Here is a 19,103-nt window from a genome sequence, read left to right as displayed (position 1 = left end):
AGTTCCGCAAAGCTAAAGGGGCACTTCTCCGGTTTCAGGGTAAGGCCGGTGGACCGGGTGGACTGCAGAACCGCTTCAAGCCGTTCGAGATGTTCTTCAAATGTTGCGGAGAACACGATGACATCGTCGAGGTATACTAAGCAGGTTTTCCACTTCAGGCCTGAAAGCACAGTGTCCATGAGGCGTTGGAACGTAGCAGGGGCAGAGCAGAAGACGAAAGGCAAGACCTTGAATTCGTATAGGCCGTCTGGTGTAACAAAAGCAGTTTTTTCACGGTCTCTCGCGTCTACCTCGATTTGCCAATACCCGCTTTTTAAATCCATTGAAGAGAAGTAACGCGCGTGTCGGAGCCTGTCGAGTGAATCGTCTATACGGGGAAGCGGGTACACATCTTTCTTTGTCACCTGATTTAGTTTTCGGTAGTCCACACAGAAACGCAAGCTGCCGTCCTTTTTCTTGACTAGAACTACAGGAGATGCCCAGGGACTCATTGATGGTTGGATCACGTCGTCTTTAAGTATTTTTGTCACCTGATGTTGTATGGCTTCACGTTCTCTGGGAGCAACACGATAAGGATTTTGGTGAATTGGTCTTGCCGTATCCTCTGAAATTTTTCGGTGCTTTGTTAGAGGTGTCCCACCGAAGCTGGACGTTGACGCGAAACAGTCGCTGAATTTGGCCAGTCGCGTAAGAAGCCGTTCTCGATCGTGTGGTGACAAGGCAATGTTGACGTCAAGTACAGGAGCTGGGTCTTACGTAGGTGCTTCTTCGAGTAGTGAGCAGCAGCCGCGGACATCCGCAACACCGTCAAAATAAGCCACAGCCGTGTCCTTTGGAAGGCGCCGTCGCTCTGCGCTAAAATTCGTTAGCAACAGGTTCGTGCGTCCGTCGGTGACATTTACGATTACTCTTGCGATCGAGATTACCATGAGTGAACAACAACGTGGTTATTTGGTCGGCAATGCCTTCGCAATGAAACGGTACGTCACATGCTACCGAAACAAGGGTACATGATCGAGGTGGGATGACGACGTCGTCTTCTGTTAGACGAAAGGAGTGGCGTTGCGGCGATAAGCAATAGACTGAACCAGGACTGTTTTAAAACGTCACCATGCAATCCGGGATGTTAATTATGGCGCCATTTTCTTTCAGAAAATCCATTCCAATAATCAAATCTTTACTGCACACAGGCAGAACGATGAAAGCGGCCACGAAAGAAGTATACCCGATATCAATTCTAGAAGTACATCTTCCATTAGGCATTAGTAATTGACCGCCTGCCGTCCTTATGTGAGGTCCCGTCCGTGGCGTCTTTACTTTCGTCAGGCGGAGTACGAGTTCCTGACTCATTATCGAAAAGTCTGCACCGGTGTCGACTAACGCTGTCACTGGCTGTCCGTCCACCAAAACATTAATGTCGGCGCTCACAATTTCTTCGATGTTTACCGGCTTCAGAACGTTGTGCAGCGGGATTGTTGGGGACTTTTTATTGTCTTGCGGCGGGCCTGCAACCTTACCCCCAGATGTCGCCGCCTTCAGTTTCCCCGGCGTGGGCTGGGCGACCTTCGTCCTCGGAGGTCAGCAAAAGTACGTCCAGTAGGTGAAGCCTACTGGACGTACAGTAGGTGAACATGCTCTCAGGAACGGAGGAAGCCTGAAAACAGTCAAGAAGAAACTAGGAATTGGCAAGAATCGGATGTACGCGTTAAGAGACAAAACCGGCAATATCATTACTAATATGGATGAGATAGTTCAAGTGGCTGAGGAGTTCTATAGAGATTTATACAGTACCAGTGGCACCCACGACGATAATGGAAGAGAAAATAGTCTAGAGGAACGCGAAATCCCACAGGTAACGTCGGAAGAAGTAAAGAAAGCCTTGGGAGATATGCAAAGGGGGAAGGCAGCTGGGGAGGATCAGGTAACAGCAGATTTCTTGAAGGATGGTGGGCAGATTGTTCTAGAGAAACTGGCCACCCTGTATACGCAATGCCTCATGACGTCGAGCTTACCGGAATCTTGGAAAAACGCTAACATAATCCTAATCCATAAGAAAGGGGATGCCAAAGACTTGAAAAATTATAGACCGATCAGCTTACTGTCCGTTGCCTACAAACTATTTACTAAGGTAATCGCAAATAGAATCAGGAACACCTTAGACTTCTGCCAAGCAAAGGACCAGGCAGGATTCCGTAAAGGCTACTCAACAATAGATCATATTCACACTATCAATCAGGTGATAGAGAAATGTGCGGAAGATAACCAACCCTTATATATAGCTTTCATTGATTACGAGAAAGCATTTGATTCTGTCGAAACCTCAGCAGTCATGGAGGCATTACGGAATCAGGGTGTAGACGAGCCGTATGTAAAAATACTGAAAGATATCTATAGCGGCTCCACAGCCACCATAGTCCTCCATAAAGCAAGCAACAAAATCCCAATAAAGAAAGGCGTCAGGCAGGGAGATACGATTTCTCCAATGCTATTCACAGCATGTTTACAGGAGGTATTCAGAGACCTGGATTGGGAAGAAATGGGGATAAAAGTTAATGGAGAATACCTTAGTAACTTGCGATTCGCTGATGATATTGCCTTACTTAGTAACTCAGGGGACCAACTGCAATGCATGCTCACTGACCTGGAGAGGCAAAGCAGAAGAGTGGGTCAAAAAATTAATCTGCAGAAAACTAAAGTAATGTTTAACAGTCTCGGAAGAGAACAGCAATTTACAATAGGCAACGAGGCACTGGAAGTCGTAAGGGAATACATCTACTTAGGGCAGGTAGTGACTGCGGATCCGGATCATGAGACGGAAATAATCAGAAGAATAAGAATGGGCTGGGCTACGTTTGGCAGGCATTCTCAGATCATGAACAGCAGGTTGCCATTATCCCTCAAGAGAAAAGTGTATAATAGCTGTGTCTTACCAGTACTCACCTACGGGGCAGAAACATGGAGGCTTACCAAAAGGGTTCTACTCAAATTGAGGACGACGCAACGAGCTATGGAAAGAAGAATGATAGGTGTAACGTTAAGGGATAAGAAAAGAGCAGATTGGGTGAGGGAACAAACGCGAGTTAATGACATCTTAGTTGAAATCAAGAAAAAGAAATAGGCATTGGCAGGACATGTAATGAGGAGGGAAGATAACCGATGGTCATTAAGGGTTACGGACTGGATTCCAAGGGAAGGGAAGCGTAGCAGGGGGCGGCAGAAAGTTAGGTGGGCGGATGAGATTAAGAAGTTTGCAGGGACGGCATGGCCACAATTAGTACATGACCGGGGCTGTTGGAGAAATATGGGAGAGGCCTTTGCCCTGCAGTGGGCGTAACCAGGCTGATGATGATGATGAGGTGAAGCCATCTGACGCGGAGGGGTTGGAGAACGCGACCGACGGCCGAAATCAGACCTATCGTCGTGCACGGATTCGTCATTCGGGAGCGCTATTGGAGGTTCCCGAAAAGTAGCGTCGTCGCGGCGTAGCATGGAATCGTCATTTGCACGTCGTCCACAGGACTACGGACGATGAGGTCGAAATGACGTGTTGCGATGCCAGCAATTACGCGAAATATGGCCGGCGCCTCCGCAGTGAAAGCAAAGTGGTAGTCTATAAACGGTGTGCCATACGTCGGTTTTCCGAAATTGCGGCCGTCCCGTTGCGTCGTTTTGCGGCGTTAACCAAGGGGCGGCGAACGACGGCTGCTGGGGTGACTGCACCGGCATAACGGGTGCGCGCCTCGAAGCATTCCCTTGCGGCGGCGACCAAGGAGCGGCTGCTGGAGGCTGGTGGTACGGCGGTGTGGTTGTGACGGGTGGTCCACATCGGACCGCGGCGGCGTAAGTCATGGGACGCTGGTGGTCTTGAAAATCGGCTGCCGGGAACGCCTCCCTGATTTCCTCGCGCTCCACTTCGGCAATTGGTGCTGCAGGTCTATCCAACGTCGGTGTCAGAATCTTTTGCACTTCCTCTCTGACAAGCTCTCAGATCAATTCACGCAAGGAATTCTGATACTCGGCAGTCCCTGCGGTGGCATTGATTGCATTGCTGGTGGTCAGTCAATCGTACTGCCTGCACCGTTGAGGAAGGGCCCGCTCAATAGCCGTAGTCTCTTTGATAAAGCCAGCGACGGTGACTGGTGGATTCCGCACAAGCCCCGCGAACAACTGCTCTTTTACACCTCGCATGAGGTAGCACAACTTCCTGTCTTCAGGCATGTTCACGTCGGCTCTACGAAAGGTGCGGGCCATGTCCTCGGCGAATATTGTGACTGACTCATTAGGTTGTTGCACCCGTAGCTCCATCATCTGCTGGGCGCGGTTGCGTCGGTCGGCACTTGCAAACGTATCCGTGATCATCGGCCGAAAGTCATTCCACGTCGTCAGACTAGCTTCACGGTTCTGGTAACAAGTACGGCCACTGTCTTCAAGGGCGAAATAGACGTGGGAAAGCTTTTGCTGCTCAGTACACTCGTTAACCTGCGCGAGGCGTTCATACTTGTCAAGCTAGTCTTCAATGTCTTCGAAGACTGCATCGCGATAGCGATCGGGAATCAGTGGATGCAGAACGGTTGCCTGTTGTGGACTGGGAAGCCGGCTGCTTTGGGGTGCTTGCGATGAGCTGGTTTCGGCCATTACGAGATGTGTGCTGCTGCCGAAGAGACGTGGTTGAAGAGGGAAAAACTCCGGGGCAACGCCTAGCAGTCGGCGACTAAAGCGATGCACGGGTGTCGTAACTGGTGAAAATGCTTCCGGGCTAGATGAACGACTCACAGAAGTACTCCGGAGCGTCAGGCGAACTCAGTACTGTAAGATTTGTCGGACGATCTCGCCGGTGCCACCATTTGTAAGATTTGGAGTTGGGCTTCTAGGACGATCGGAGGAACTTGAGGCGACAGGACTGGGCGAGCAGGATTTATTTACATGTTATTTAGATTAGAACATGGGATACATTTACACAGTCTAGCGTGACTCCCAAATGGAGCCCGCAAGACGAAGCACACAGCTCACGAGTACATTGACGAGCACATATCACGACGATGAGCACCCTCTAGCCGCCGACAACAGCTGGTTATATCCACTTCGTGTTCCCTAGATCTCTTGGTGAGGCAAAACGTTCGACGTCATCGTAAACAGGCCGCCTCTCTGCTGGACGTTTTACAAACACACACACACACACACCGGTTTCAGTGCCCCCTTCGCTGGCAGACGTCCTTCGCAGCGCAGTCGTCGTGGTGTCCATTGTCCTGAGTCCTCGTAGCCAGGTGGCCACGCCCGACTCCAGCCGGCACCTCTAAATTCCAGAGCGGACCTCGCACAGTGGCCTCTGGCGCGGTCCATTGTCTGGTGACTCGAAAAGCGCATGGAGAGGTTCCGCCAATTACCTTCCCTCGAGAACTCCCTTGGGCTGACCCCCGCCGCGTGGCTGCCGGTTGTCCGCAGTTCTCTGAAGTAAGTTCATGGTCGGTTAGCGCTGTCCTCGCTGCTTCTCTGAAGGGCCCCAATACCCTGGATCGATCGACGCACCTGCAGCGGACTGAAATAGTTGCAGGCCGATCCTAACAGCTCCTCCATGGCCCAGAAAATCTCGCCTGGCCGGTACTGGCAACCGCTGGGTAGGAAGAGAATGGCTGGCGAGCAAGACGATGGCTTTGCTCTCTGCAACCCCTGTGCACTTGGAATGCCTTCAACCATCTCACAACAACTGTCACAGAAGAGTCGAACCCGGCAACGCAATACCACTCAGCGTTCAAACGCCCGGAGTCTGCTGCTAACCTACCAGGCTTCCTCTCAAAATTTCAATGCAAGCCACTCAACTGGGAGCCCCAAATTTTGCCCCAAAATTTCGTGCCGCCAAAGAGAGCATTCACGTTCCCCCTGAGTTCGACCAAACCTGACCGCCGCGCTGCATAAGAGTAAAGGTTTACGCCGAATTAAACTGAAGGCTCTTAACCACCAATACCCGAACATAACTTAAGAGTCCTAGCTTCACGAACAGTCTGTTCTTACCCTATAACAGTGGCGTACTTATCGCACTTACTTGTGCCACTGAACAGTCTGGTGAACTCCACAGGTACGTAATTGCAATCGCGCTAGCTTTGTGGTCCCTATTCCGAATGCGTACTTGCGTCATACCCAAAGTTTTCATCATGCTTACTCACATTTGTGCGTTTAATCAACACAGGACACGTTCCTTAAACGAACAACCAAACTTGCGTAACTTACGCAACACAGAGTAACCTTTGACAAATGTGTCTTCTAATAACTAGTTCCACGCACGCGTACTAGAGAAGTCAGAATACGGCTGCCCTCAACACACACGAGCAACCCAGTCATAAACCTGCTTCTTTCCGTCCGCACAGGACACGTGCTAATGGACCTAAGAGCTCCTAGTGCAAATCACGCACTTACTGAAAACCTACGCGCTTAACCTTAGAAAATAACAAAACACATAAAAAAGGTCAACTAATACACACGCGCGTTACCACAGGAATCTGAACTACAACCTTGACACTCAGGTTACTCACACAAAAGAAAGAAATCCTATCTACTCATTAATTAACTCCTCGCGAAATTAAAGGTTTAAACAAAACGCCTCTTTCAAATCTCCAAGCTTCTCGAACAAAACATAAAAGCTCATACCTCACTCATTGAAAGAAATCTTAGTCTTAAATTGCAAAAATTTTACATTGCTCAAAAAAATAAAACAATACAACACTTTTCACTTTTACGGAAGCTCTCTTGGCCTCCCGTTCCAAAGGTTTTCTACTGACTCATACTTTTGAGCCGTACTCGAGGTGGTGGCGGTTCGAAAACTGCTCTGAATGCCGAGGAACAACAGAAGTGCTGACACACAATCAGCTCCTTCGAGACGTTATAGTCTCCTGCCAATTTGCGTCCTGGCGCCATGCGTTCATTACGATCTCGACTGACCGCGTCACGACTGCGTACCACCTCGGCTCCTCTTGCCACCCTGCGCTCCTTCGCACTACATGCTGCACTCCGAAAAGAACGACGGAACGACGAGGAAGTAACTGCCCCGTGCCCTTTGTCCGCGTCCGTGCAGAGCATGCTTCTTGGTGTCTTTTTGACCGGTGGCTCAATCGTGTTTGATGCGCCGGCATCGTCAATGACGACCGCATCTTTCTTTTCTTCGCGCCCTGCCTTTTTGCGCCTGTCGCCGACTTTGGCTGCGCTACATTATTTACCGCTTTCTGATCTTTACGGCGCTTGTTTCTGCGGCGCTTCCTCTTTGAAGTCTTTCTCATGCCGCCTTCTCGTGCCTCGTGCTGGCCGGTACACCGTTCTTCGGCCCGGATCGGTCTCTTACCCGCACAGTCTGAGTGAATTAAATCATCCTTCTCTTGGCAACCTAGACTGGCGGAGAGCTGCACTGATCCCTGAACAATGCAGTTGTCTTCTCTTGAGCTACGCAGCTCACAATCCTGAGAACTACCCTCAACTGCATCATCCAGCTCGCACATCACTTCGGCACGCAGATCTGACTCGACATGGGTGCTCGTGTCTGTCGGGTCAACAGTACCCTGTACCTCGCTAACGACCTCGTTACCATGAGATGCGACGCACAAGCGCGGTGACTGTGCCAATTCCTTCACAGGTGGCCTAGCTGTCTCTACAGTGCTCTATTGGCACAGCACCTCGTCGCTCTCATTACGGCCTTTAACGGCCTCTGTTGCCACTAAGGCCCCGTTAACTGCTAGAACTTTGAGTTCACCTATGAACGTGTAGCTTATCTCACAGGTAGTACTACTTTCCTTGGCTTTCGAATGACATCTGCTATCGACTTCCTCCCACTTTCGCTGCCTCCAGCCTGCAGATTTCACAAGTCGCTGTTGACTTTGCTTGATTAACTGCTCTGAACCTTCAACCTCTTTGTTCAGTGCGTCAATGTACTGCCGACTTACTTCTGTTAGGCCTTCCTCCTGCGAAATGCTTTTCAGTTCCTGCCTAGCTGTTTCCTGTTCTTGCCTAAATTCTCCCTGCTCTTGCCTAATTGCTTCCTGTTCCCGTTTTTTTTCCTTAGAATTCGGTTACCAATTTGTTCTATGAATTTCAAATCATTGTTACTTGGGAGAATGGTATTACGGATCTATGCTTCCGTCAAGTCCTCCACTAAGTTTACCTCGATCTCTTCACACAACCACAACAGGTCAGCTCTCTTGAAACACAATAGGACCATGGTCGCTACTTTAAGCTTTGGCTATGCTGTCACGCAATACTTGCTGCGATACCTACGCAAATCAAAATACAAGTAAATATCCCAGCGAATAAAATCAACAAACACAGCGATATTGAAGTCTGGTAAATCTTACAGCCAAAACCAAACGCTTACCCACTGAAGCAGCACCATATCACCAGTCCTTCTCCGCCGTACCCAGTCAGTTGAAAGAGGTGGTCAATCTCAAGTCACGTCCATCTTGATCAGGATACCGGCCGGCCACCATGCGCCAAAGTCCGTGAGCTGCCGTAGCTGTCTCCCGAGTCGTAGGCGGATCTAGGAGCCGTAGGCCGATTCCACCGCTGTCAACCAGTTGTATGAATTGTCGGACGATGTCGCCGCTTTCACCATTTGTAAGATTTGGAGTCGGGCTTGTAGGACGATCGAATTAACTTGGGGCGACAGGACTAGACGAGCAGGATTTATTTACATGTTATTTACATTAGAACATGGGATACATTTACACAGTCTAGCGTGACTCCCAAATGGAGCCCGCAAGACGAAGCATACAGCAAACGAGCACACAGCTCACGAGTACATTGACGAGCACAGATCACGACGATGAGCACCCTCTAGCCGCCGACAACAGCTGGTTATTTCCACTCCGTGTTCCCTAGATATCTTGGTGAGGCAAAACGTTCGACGTCATCGTAAACAGGCCGCCTCTCTGCGGGACGTTTTACAAACACACACACACACACACACACACCGGTTTCAGTGCCCCCTTCGCGGGCAGACGTCCTTCGCAGCGCAGTCGTCGTGGTGTCCATTGTCCTGAGTCCTCGTAGCCAGGTGGCCACGCCCGACTCCAGCCGGCACCTCTAAATTCCAGAGCGGACCTCGCACAGTGGCCTCCGGCGCGGTCCATTGTCTGGTGTCTCGAAAAGCGCATGGAGAGGTTCCGCCAATTACCTTCCCTCGAGAACTCCCTTGGGCTGACCCCCGCCGCGTGGCGGCCGGTTGTCCGCAGGCCGCCTCTCTGCGGGACGTTTTACACACACACACGCACACACAGGTTTCAGTGCCCCCTCCGCGGGCAGACGACTTTTGTGGCGCAGTCGTCGTGGTGTCCGTTTTCCTGCGTCCCCTTAGCCAGGTGGTCACGCCCGACACCAGGCGGCGCCTCGAAATTCCAGAGCGGAGCTCGCACATTAGCCTCGGACGCGGTCCATTGTCTGGTGTCTCGAAAAGCGCATGCGGCGGGGAGGAGCCCCGCCGCGTGGCTGCCGGTTGTCCGCAGGTCTCTGAAGTAAGTTCATGTGTGGTTAGCGCTGTCCTCTCTGGTTCTCTGAAGGGCGGCAATACCCCGGATCAATTGACGCGCCTGCAGCGAGCTGAAATAGCTGCAGGCCGATCCTAACAGTACCCAGCGCCTCCACCAGTGTCTCGGTACAACGCGGACAGAAGACGGGGAGGCGTTCAAGAACAAGAGGACAAGCTGTTCAAAATACAAACGCAACCGAGGCACGTCTTCTTCGTCCTCTCCAAATATATATATATATATATATATATATATATATTGTTACGAAGAGTTGCGAAGAAATGATTTTATTTACAGGCGATGGATGATGATCGTCGCGTGATAGTAGCGCAGCTCGGCCTCTCCAACGCTTCGTCCTCTTCGTCTTCCCTTCTTTTCTCTTGTCCGTGCCTTTTGTATCTGTTACATTTCCCCGCAAGCAGACGAAGCCCGTGGGGCGAGTCAGGATGCGCAAGCAGGGTAGAAAGGCTTCAGGCGAGCAATGTGAGTCAGCTGAGTTCTGCTTGATCGCCGACCATTGCACAGTAGGCGAGCTATGACGTAAGTGAGTTCGCTCAGGCGGTCCACAACTACAAATGGGCCTGAATATTTTGACAATAACTTTTGGCACAATCCACGCTTGCGTTGCGGTGTCCAAAGAAGGACCAAGTCACCTTTTTCCAACGATACTTGTACGTGACGGTTGTCGTATCGCTCTTTCGAACGACTTTGCGAGGCCAGAGTACGAAGACGAGCTATTCGACGCGCTTCTTCGGCGAGACACAAAGTCTTCGATACAGAATCGTCACTGTGCAGAACGAACGGTAAGAAAGTGTCCAGAGGGCTTCGCGGTAACCTGGCATAGAGGAGATAAAATGGGCTATAGTTCGTGGTTTCGTGTTTCGCCGTGTTGTATGCGTAAGTGATGAAGGGCAGCACGTCGTCCCAGTTCTTATGATTGGAGGAGACGTACATGGCAAGCATGTTGGTCAGCGTTCTGTTCGTCCTTTCAACGAGGCCATTGGTCTGTGGATGGTACGGCGTGGAATGACGGAACTGGGAAGTGCACAAACGAAGTAGCTCTTCAATGGCATCAGCAGTGAACTGGCGACCACGGTCGCTGATGATGACACGTGGTGGGCCATGACGAAGGACCACGGAACGCAACAGGAAGGCCGCCACGCAAGCGGCGGTGGAAGACGGTATGGCTGCAGTTTCTGCATACCGTGTAAGATGGTCTACGCAGACAATTATCCAACGGTTCTTGTTGCTAGATAACGGGAATGGACCCAAAAGGTCAATGCCTACTTGCTCGAATGGCGTGTTGGGTGGTGTCAATGGCCGAAGGGGACCCGGGGCTGCGGTGGTCGGTCGCTTGTGACGTTGGCACGTTTCACAACTAGCGACATAGCGCTTGGTTGTTTCGTACATCTTGGGCCAGTAAAAGCGTTCCTGCGTGCGGTGTAGTGTTCGTACGAAACCGAAATGGCCGGATGTCACATCATCATGCATGGCGCGTAGAACGTCGGAGCGAAGGCTCTCCGGGACAACAAGCAGAAAACGCGCTCCATGCCCGGAATAATTAGTTTTGTAGAGTAATTTATCACGGACGGTAAAGCGACCACTACCTTGAGAAGTACGGGCGGCAACAAAAAGCGGATCGAGGGTAACATCACTCCGTTGTTCTCGCTGAAAGTCTGCCGCGTCAGGGAACGTAGAAGTAACAGCAGCGAGACAGTCGTCAAAATTCTCAGCATCGCAGTCGGTAGCCGCAAGAGGAATCCGAGAGAGGCAGTCTGCGTCAGCGTGACGACGGCCACTCTTGTACGACACCACAAAGTCGTATTCCTGGAGGCGCAGTGCCCAACGTGCGAGGCGACCAGAGGGATCACGCAAACCGACCAGCCAGCATAAAGAATGATGGTCGGTGATAATCTTGAATGGTCTACCGTAAAGATAACACCGAAACTTCTGTATGGCGAAAACAGCTGCCAGGCATTCCTGTTCCGTAACCGTATAATTCCGTTCAGATTTGCTCAGGCAACGGCTGGCATATGCGACTACATGTTCTGCGCCACTGTGACGTTGTACAAGCACCGCTCCTATCCCAATTCCACTAGCATCAGTGTGAACTTCAGTTGGGCAAGACGGATCGAAGTGACGCAAGAGCGGTGCTGACGTTAGTATAAATTTCAGTTGAGAAAATGATGCGTCACACTCTGGTGTCCAATTGAAGGATGCATTTTGTCGCAAAATACTTGTCAACGGGTAAACGATGTCGGCAAACCTGGGAACAAAACGACGAAAATATGAACATAGGCCAATGAATGAGCGAAGTTCTCGTGCTGATTGTGGTGGCTTGAAGGAGCTCACCGCTTCAATCTTACGAGGATCGGGTCTGACGCCATCCTTGTCAACTAAGTGTCCCAGGACCAGTGTTTGACGTTCGCCAAAGCGGCATTTCTTTGAGTTTAGCACCAGCCCAGCTTTCTCGATGCAGTCGAGAACAAGGCTGAGGCGTTGATTATGTTCTTCAAACGTGCGGCCAAAGATTACAACATCATCGAGGTAACACATGCATATCTCCCACTTCAGACCACGTAGTACTGTGTCCATGAATCTTTCGAAGGTGGCAGGAGCATTGCAAAGGCCAAAAGGCATAACATTAAATTCGAATAGGCCATCTGGAGTCACGAAAGCGGTCTTTTCCTTGTCGGCAGGGTCCATAGGTATTTGCCAATACCCCGATCGCAAATCAAGTGTTGAGAAGTAAGAAGCAGCGTGTAAGCAATCAATGACGTCATCTATTCGCGGTAGTGGATAGACATCCTTCTTCGTCACTGCGTTTAGATGTCTGTAATCCACGCAGAATCTCCAGGAGCCATCTTTTTTTCTGACCAGGATTACTGGGGCTGCCCAAGGACTAGACGACTCTTGAACGACACCTTTGTCCATCATCTCCTTGACTTGTTGTGCAATAACCTTTCGCTCGGAGGATGACACTCGGTAGGGCTTCTGGCGGATGGGGTGTGCGGAGCCGGTATCTATTCTGTGACGAGCGCGGGACGACGGCAAATGAAGGGGTGCATCTCCATGCGTGAAGTCGAATGCAGCCTCATGCCTGGCAAGGACATGTACCAGTGCTTGCCGTTCCGACGTACCGAGAGCCTTGCTGATCATGCCAAGCATTAGCTCTTCAAAATGGCTATTATCGCAAGGAGAGCAAGCTGTAGAGACGTCCGTAGTTAGGGCCGCCATTGAGTTACATGCGGCTTCATCGAAGAGAGCGATTTTCATACCGCGAGGAAGGACAACCGGCGTGGCGGAACAGTTCAGCGCCCACAATGTGGCGACTCCTTTCGTCATGCATACGACAGAGCAGGGCACAAGTATATCTTTTTTAGCACAGTTTATGCGGAGAGGCCTAACTACAATATCAACACAATCAGCGTCAACAGTAGTTGCAGAAACACGAACGGGCGTCAGGCACCACGATGGTGCAATCACTTCATCAAGAACACTGAGTGTGTCTGTGTCCCTGTGTTCGCCACGCGAGCTTTGTTCGGAATCTGTTGATATAATTAACTTGTTAAATGATATTTCGCCACAACCACAGTCCACGGAAGCGCCGCACTGTTCAAGAAAATCAATACCAAGAATAACATCGTGCGAACAACGAGCAAGAACAACGAATTCCGACACAAAAACTTTCCCAGCCAACAAAACACTCACAGCACAAACACCAAGGGGATGAAGCCACTCGCCGCCCACTCCACGAAAAGTAATACCGTCGTTCCAAGAAAACATAACTTTGTGGCCTAGACGGTTCTTGAAAGCGAGGCTCATCACAGACACAGTCGCCCCAGTATCAACTAACGCCATGGTCGGTATTCCGTCAATCGAGACATTCACTTTGTTTTTGAGCATCACAACAGGCAGAGGAATTTCTGGCAAAGACCGTCCGGCGACCTCACCTCCATTGGCCGCGGATGCTAGTTTCCCGGCGGCGGTGACGAAGAACGGCGCCGAGGGGACGGAGAGCGACGGGGACGATTATTTGGTGGCGTCAAACTCCGCTCAGAAGTTGGCGAATCGCTGCGTCTGGTCTCGTGTGGGAAGTGGTCCATTGGAAGGGAATCGGTCGTCCGCAAGTCATATGAAGTACGGGTTCTGGGTGGCGATAGCATTGTTGGTGTCCTTCGTGATTGACGGCCTTGGCGACAATACCGTGCTATATGGCCTGTGGCACCGCAGTTGTAGCACACGGGAGGGTCGTGGTGCACAGCATCTTCCTCGAAACGGATGCTAGGCTGCTGCGGGCGGCGAGAAAGTTCGTTGTCATGTGGATAACGTGTCTCTGCGCCTCGCTGAAATCCGTCATATCGTTCATAAGTCACGTCGTGGTAGTAGGGTCGGTGCCCTTCTTGTCGCGGCCTGACAGAAGTCACAGGACCTCGGGGGTAAAACCGCGGCTGCTCTCGTTGTGGCCGAGCGTCATAAGTAGCGCCTCTGTCGTAGAGACGTGGCTGCTGTCGGGGCGCGAGTTCATAATCCTCGGTGCCCCTCGCCGCAGGATACGGGGCGATGGATGCCACGTTTGACTGGAAATCTGGTGATAAGCGGAAGCTGTGAGTGCCTGAATGTGTCGCTTGTGCGTGCAGGCTGAGCTCTTCCCGAACTATTTGTCTGATCGTTGATGCAAGATCGAGGGGCTGGTTGCTGTCCACGCTTGCAACTGTTGTTACATTCGCTAGCCTGCCAAACTTCGGCGTGATGCGCCTCGTTTTCAGCTGCTCGAAAGTACGACAATGCCGAATGATGTCAGTGACGGAAGCCAGGTTGTCCTTTGCGATGAGGAAATTATAGACGTCTTCGGCAATTCCTTTCAGGATGTGCCCGACTTTATCTTCCTCAGACATTCCAGAGTCCACCATCCTACACAGTTTTATTACCGCCTCAATATAGGTCGTGCAGGTTTCGCCTGGCACTTGCGCACGTTGCAGTAGCGTCTGTTCCGCCCTTTTCTTTTTCGTCGCGGAGTCGCCGAATCTCTCTTTGATTTCGGAAACAAATCTTCCCCATGTTGTGAACGTTTCCTCGTTATTGTCGAACCACAGCAACGCAGTATCCGTTAGGAAGAACACGACGTTCGAAAGCTGAGAAGCGCTGTTCCACTTGTTGGCGGCACTCACCCGGTGATAATGGACGAGCCATTCCTCGACGTCTTCGTCCGATCTTCCGGCGAAGGGACGCGCATCTCTCAGTTGCAGAACGGAACTTGTCGGCGCAGCTGTTGGAATGGGCCGTTGTTCGTCTGCGTCGTGGGACATATTCAGCTCCGGTAGATACGGTGGGAGTCCAGCAATGCGACGGCTCCGTCGAAGAAATTCTGGTTCAGCCTCCGTCTTCGGGTGTCGATTACCCCGCACCTTCCACCACAACTGTTACGAAGAGTTGCGAAGAAATGATTTTATTTACAGGCGATGGATGATGATCGTCGCGTGATAGTAGCGCAGCTCGGCCTCTCCAACGCTTCGTCCTCTTCGTCTTCCCTTCTTTTCTCTTGTCCGTGCCTTTTGTATCTGTTACAATATATATATATATATATATATATATATATATATATATATATATATATATATATATATTACCTTACCAGTACTCACCTACGGGGCAGAAACCTGGAGGCTTACGAAAAGGGTTCTACTCAAATTGAGGACGACACAACGAGCCATGGAAAGAAGAATGATAGGTGTAACGTTAAAGGATAAGAAAAGAGCAGATTGGGTGAGGGAACAAACGCGTGTTAATGACATCTTAGTTGAAATCAAGAAAAAGAAATGGGCATGAGCAGGACATGTAATGAGGAGGGAAGATAACCGATGGTCATTAAGGGTTACGGACTGGATCCCAAGGGAAGGGAAGCGTAGCAGGGGACGGCAGAAAGTTAGGTGGGCGGATGAGATTAAGAAGTTTGCAGGGACGACATGGCCACAGTTAGTACATGACCGAGGTAGTTGGAGAAGTATGGGAGAGGCCTTTGCCCTGCAGTGGGCGTAACCAGGCTGATGATGATGATGATGATGATATATATTACGAGTACCTGATTTCCATCGCTTAGAGCGCAGGTCAGGTCTTCATAAGGATTGAAATTTTAACCAGGCAAGGAAGGTTAGTGTCAGGCTTCATGGTCGTTACGCTGGGTGTTCCGTGATAATTGCTACAGATCAAACATGCAGAGTGATTCTGTAAAGCCTGCCTCTTTCACTAGCACCAAGGCAACAATTTTTCACACATACACTCACTACCGAGTGTTTGTTAGCTATGTTGGGGCCGACATATAGAGAGGATCGCGCCTCATGTTTGGTACAGGGTCACAACCGCCTACTTCAGCGCGAGTTCTTACAGCCCAGTATTCGCTATCTGTACTCCAAGAAGCTGAGCTCAGATGGAAACAAGGAAAATGAAGGCTAGAGTCCCGCACATGTCCTTCCTTCTATTTATAAATATTGCTCCTAAGGCCAAATGTACCTGCAATATTTAAGCTTCTGTCCATAATACGCGTTTCACCGAACTGTAACTCACACCCATATGAAAAGAAAAGGAAGAAAGAAGAAATAAAAAAACGCGAGAACAACATGCGCAAGCTTTGCTTACTTTTGTAGATTTTTCACCTTTCTGAGCATGCTTATTTAGTCTATAGTAAAAACTATGCTGTTTGGCCGATGTTAAATTTGCCGGAATGATGACGGAATCGGACACACGGCCCACTTGAAGCATCTTACAAAGCCACTCATGCTATTTTCGGTATCAGTGCTTTGTGTCGGTGTAGATGCGCGGCCACAATTTTCCCGGTTTCACGGAGACAAAAAAACAAAAACAGTGGCACACCATGCCTGCTTGCCCCATTCTTGAGAGCGTGGGATACCTTGCGAACTTGAGGCACAGCTAGAGGGTCAACGGTGAACGCGGCACCACAGGCGTCTCCCTGCGTGTCCTAAGTGCGCTGTGGTAAGCTGTTACCGATGTGGATTGCAAACTAGTCTAGCTACAACTTTCTCTGGCCTCCCGCTTGTTAATCAGAATTACCTGACAGGGATCGCATACTCAGCAAGCTTTCTTTGCCAGGGGACCAACAGATTGTCATTTGCTGGACGTGTCGGTAAACTGAAAGCATATTTAGAGCCCGCAAACAAGGACGGAAGGGAGACGACACCACAATGCGCTGGTTTGGTGTCATGCATTGTGGTGTCGTCTCCCTTCCGTCCTTGTTTGCTGGCGCTAAATATGCTTTCAGTTGACGAACAGATGTTACTTATCTAAGTTTTTCTAATGGTGGATATCCACGAAAAACAATATACTATATCTAAAATATGGTGTAGTTTACGCGAGCAGACCGTGATAAGTCGTTAGATACATGTAACATGTAGGACGACATACTTATAGGGTTGGACAGATTGTACGAGTGTGGGCTTAAGAGAATAGATAGCACAGGGGAAAAGCTGAGACGAAGATCAGAATGTATACTTTTTAGTATAAAGTTCAATCTTTCAAATTTCTTACCAACAAGTGATCCTATCGGGACATGATTGTACGCAGTGACAGCCAATATAGTTTTTTATAGCTCTGTCAGCATCGTTAGTCATATTGCGGCATATACTAGCCAGATTGGGTTGGTTTGTGACATGCATATTTATACATGGTGTCTCAGCTAACTTGGACGAAGATGTTAAACATACCCAAGAGCTCTAGAGAAATTGTACCGACTGCATAGTAGCCGTAGTCGTATGTACCTACGGTCAGTATTTTTTTTCATCAGAAAGTCTTAATTAATTACTTTTAATTATCGCATTTTTAATTATTGCGTGAATCGAACCATATCAATTACACAGTTGTAAGGCACCTTAAATAACTTTCGAATCAAGCATTTGTTTAGTGCTCAGCTTTCTGTCGTTGGTTTTTCCGAGAAAACACAAAAGCGCGCGAAACATCTAAAATACAAGATAGATGCGCGCTCGAACGCCGCTACTCAAGCGCTCCCAAGCGAATAGCCACAGATACACGGTTTCACCCGTGGCGGCAGCTCGATACAACGATGCACGCAATGTGATGGTCGTGGAATCGAGGGAACACGCCGCTGACGCATTGATAAGCGTAGCGGAGCCACGTGCGATGTGGCGATAAGAGAATGCGGGCAGTATATCTTTCAACGGTTGCTTGTAGGCGCTGGAGTATCGGCGTGCGAGTGCGCATCTATTTCGTTTTTCAGGTATTTCACCGGATTTTGCTATTTCTTAGAGAAAACAACCAGGACCACTTTAACACGAAATAAATCCTTGATGCGGAGGTTACTTAAGGTGCCCTACAATATTGTACTTGATATGTTTGCGATTCAAGCAATAATTAAAAAGTTCACTAATTAAAAGTAATTCATTAAGTAATGCTTCGTGACGAAAAAAAAATACTGGCCGTAAGCACATACGACTGTGGCTACTATGCAGTCGGCGCGATTTGTCTAGAGCTCTTGGGTGTCTTTAAAATCTTGGTGCAAGTTAGCTGGGACACCCTGTATAGAGTCAACAGCTAAATGACTTGCAGTCGCGCCTAAGCAGAAAGGATGCGTCGTGGTAGCAGAAAAAAAAGTTAGCGACGCTTCGCTGCCTGAACGTGGATGACGCGCGAAGGCATGGGTGCTATAGCGCACACGACGCTATCGGCCCTCGGTGCGCCCTGATGCTTACGCTGTCCGCATCATAGATCGTATTGTCACGTGGTAGTGACGGTTGAGGACACAGCAAGAAAGCTGTGAGTGGCAAAACTAACTTCATTGGGCGAACCTGTGCCCAGAAAAACAGGCTACACTCAATGCTCAACGAAAACGGCGAACACAGTCGGCGATCGTCGAAAATCTGATCAGCGAGTCAAGCGGGTCGGCTTTTATAGATCAGTCGTCGAACGTTCCATAGCTGAGCACGAGGTCGCGGGATCGAATCCCGGCCACGGCGGCCGCATTTCGATGGGGGCGAAATGCGAAAACACCCGTGTGCTTAGATTTAGGTGCACGTTAAAGAACCCCAGGTGGTCAAAATTTCCGTAGTCCTCCACTACGGCGTGCCTCATAATCAGAAAGTGGTTTTGGCACGTAAAACCCCAAATATTAAAAAATATTAAATGTTGCATAGTAATCACTAGGACCCGCGTGCCTTCCACTAAGTTCTACGCCAATCGCGTCGCGCATGCATGCAACCAGATTACACAAGGTTCGTCGACAACAGACAGCGGATAGAAGCATCGTTAACATTCTAGAAACTTCCGATACATGTAGACGCGTCCTGTGCTGAGCGATAACATTTCTTAGACGGTAAAAGCGCCCACGCGTAAAAGGTAAAGGAGTTCACATGTCAGTATTCGAGACGAGGCTCGCGCGGCCCCGCCACACGCAGCAGCCGCCGGAATAGAACGCCCCGTTGTGAACATATAATGCGGACAGTCGCTGTCAAAACGCTAGCGTGAGGAATCGTGTCAGCAGCAGAGGGCGCAGTGACCTTCGTGCTGTCCATCACGCTTCAACGCAAACTCAGCCGTGAGAACAGAGCGTACGCAAAGCTACCAGCCGTCGGTCCA

At 49.9% G+C, this 19,103-nt stretch overlaps 1 protein-coding gene across 1 annotated transcript in view; it reads left to right on the top strand.

The window, feature by feature from the left end:
* LOC142584737 (sphingomyelin phosphodiesterase-like) overlaps positions 1-19,103 on the top strand; it is a 128,552-nt gene that overhangs the window by 60,917 nt on the left and 48,532 nt on the right. The gene's annotated exons all lie outside the window — the stretch shown is intronic.

This window comes from Dermacentor variabilis, chromosome 6 (assembly GCF_050947875.1).
Source record: "Dermacentor variabilis isolate Ectoservices chromosome 6, ASM5094787v1, whole genome shotgun sequence".
Taxonomy (NCBI): Eukaryota; Metazoa; Arthropoda; class Arachnida; order Ixodida; family Ixodidae; genus Dermacentor; species Dermacentor variabilis.
This window is presented reverse-complemented; position numbering and strand designations above follow the sequence as displayed.